The 2,608-nt window shown below is 36.0% G+C and overlaps 1 long non-coding RNA gene across 1 annotated transcript; it reads left to right on the plus strand.

The window, feature by feature from the left end:
• Window positions 1-760: 760 nt before the first annotated feature.
• LOC308087668 lies at window positions 761-1,853 on the plus strand. The gene is made up of 2 exons (XR_013933359.1): window positions 761-1,619; window positions 1,676-1,853. It is a non-coding gene; the product is annotated as an uncharacterized lncRNA (long non-coding RNA).
• The last annotated feature ends 755 nt before the right edge of the window (window positions 1,854-2,608 follow it).

Consider the following 2,608-nt stretch of genomic DNA (forward strand, 5'->3'; position numbering starts at 1 on the left):
AAATCTTTCGTCTTTCAACAAATCCTGGTTGAAAGAACAGCGTGCCAGTCAGCAAGCAAGCCAGACAGCCAGATGGGCAGACAGCCAGATGTCGAGGACATTTGTTGTATTATGCATGAAGGCCCAGTTTCTTTTGCAAATAGAATGTGAAAATAAATAAGCATTTGAATTATTAATATATTGCAAGACGGGTCTTAGTTAATTGTTTGTTCTCAGCAGCATTGAGCTCGGAACTAAATAAATCAACGCATGCCGCAGTACCTCCATGGGCATGGGTGTTGTTTAAGGTCACAACAGTATCACAAACAAGGCAAACATACATCCAGATAAATAAAAGGTGTCACCACAAGATAATTATGCCCAACACATTTTAATTGGGCATTATATATTCTTAGGGGATTTCATGCTGAATTTGCATCATTGTAGCAGTCTTGGTCGTTATGGTTATGAGGAAGACCTTTCTGTCATGGGCATGTAAGGTCTTCATTTACTACAAGTTTAAAGAATTGAGATACAACGATGCAAACCCCACGAAAACAGGAAGTGTGGCTGGCAGTGTTGAATGGAAGACTGGTTGCCATGGTTATAGGAATGTAATGACAACAGGCATTAAAAGGGCAGGATATGCCCAGAATAAATGGACAAAATAATCTGTTTCAAAGATTCAAGCAGGAAAACAGCTTGGTACTGCTGGCAGTGGCATGTTAATCTATCAAACAAACATCAAGAAATTCACAAAAGTCAAGAAATTGTGATTAGGTCTAAATTTCATTTCCACAATTTAAAGGTTTACAGTAGTTACAGAACATAATACATGTAAAAAGAGATATATCAATAAAAGAAAGTGGAATAAACATAATTTCCATAGAAGAGATTTCAATTAATATTCAAATAGTAATATAAATCAAAATAAAATAAAATAAACATCTGATGTTTGCTTGAACAGGTCTTTTGTCTATTGTGTCGACAAACACAAAAGCTTTCATGTGCAAACATTAGCTTCCTTCATGACAATCACTGAAATTCTATTGACCTGTATTAGCTCGCAATTAAAAATAACATGGAACATTGTATGCAATATGATTGACCAATTCCTGCTCCTGCTAATATAAAACAGATCATTGTCTTTACTAAATTCTATCATTGTATATCAAAATAAATCAATTTCAATCATTTGTTTGAACAGCAATATTTCTCTCATATTCACATAGACATTTGAAAAAGATAAAGATATAAAATATACTGATAAAATGTACATCAACATTCCTTCATATAGCTCAATATATATATGTAAAAAATAAAAAACCTGTACTTCAGTGGTCAGCAAAGCATCCATAACCTTGACTAGGGCTGTAGTGAAAAGAATGCCTAAAAATGCCCTTTGCCCTGCTTCGATTTTGTGGTATTATAAAAGATGTCAAGGAGAGGTTTTGAGGATGTATAAGGCATTTTATATTATTTTAATCCAACATTGGTTGTAGCTATATCTATGAGGCACCTGCAATGGTCTAGTGTTCTAACATATTGAATCCTCACCTTGATAAAGAATGCTTGTCTGTGTGTGTGTGTGTGTGTGTGTGTGTGTGTGTGTGTGTGTGTGTGTGTGTGTGTGTGTGTGTGTGTGTGTGTGTGTGTGTGTGTGTGTGTGTGTGTGTGTGCGTGCGTGCGCGGGCAGTGCATTTCTTTATGACTGAAATAGTGAATATGCAGCTTTTATCGTCGTTCATCGCTGTTGGGTATAAACCTTGTTTCTCAATCTTTAAATGATTTTTTTCTTTCTCTCATAAATTAATGCCCCATTTCATAATGTCGTTACGTTTCAATGACATAGTGTCATTGAAACGTAGCGAAAATAGCCGATCTACAAGTTAATAATGCACTGCATCGCTAGAAATCAATGTTTCTGCTCGTCAGCGACAGAAGCTTTCAGGTGGTTATCGTTTGGTTATGTTCTGTAAGGTAAAAAGAATCTTCTAAGCCGGGTATCAGTTATGCTTATCCAACTAGTACATTCAGATGTTAATGACCTTATCACTCGTATGATACTGCATTATCCTTTTCAGGTTAAGTAAAAAACAATAGCACTTTTTAACTTGTTAAAAAAATGAACTTAAAACTTGTTTTGGTTGGCATACATGTGGGAGTCTGCTTTTGCAACATGTGACACAAATGTCACATGCTATTCTTATTTTCAGAAATTATTGATATATTACCCCATAATCACTTCTAACTCATTAACATGCTCCCTTATGGCAGGAGGGGCTTTTGGAAAGCATCACGTAATTACCAGAGTTACAGGGTAACACTGTTTGATAACAGGCAATATGGATACTGTATACTTTAGGCCTCAGCAAAGGTGTTATCTCAGCTAAATACACATGACACACCTTATGTATGTAGTGGTTACATTTGGACCCTGGTGAGATGACTCACCTTCTTTAATTTAAAGCACAGCCCAAATGCAAGCGCTATTAATCAAAGTACCTCTGCAGGGCTGCCCCACAGAATGCTCCAGAGCAGCAATTCATGCAGTGTGTGTTACATCTATTGATGCGGTCTTCTCTTAAAGGGATATTTCACTTTCAAATAAAATAAACATAAAACATAT

Source organism: Gymnoscopelus braueri (assembly GCF_963280865.1).
Source record: "Gymnoscopelus braueri genome assembly, chromosome: 6".
Lineage (NCBI taxonomy): Eukaryota > Metazoa > Chordata > Actinopteri > Myctophiformes > Myctophidae > Gymnoscopelus > Gymnoscopelus braueri.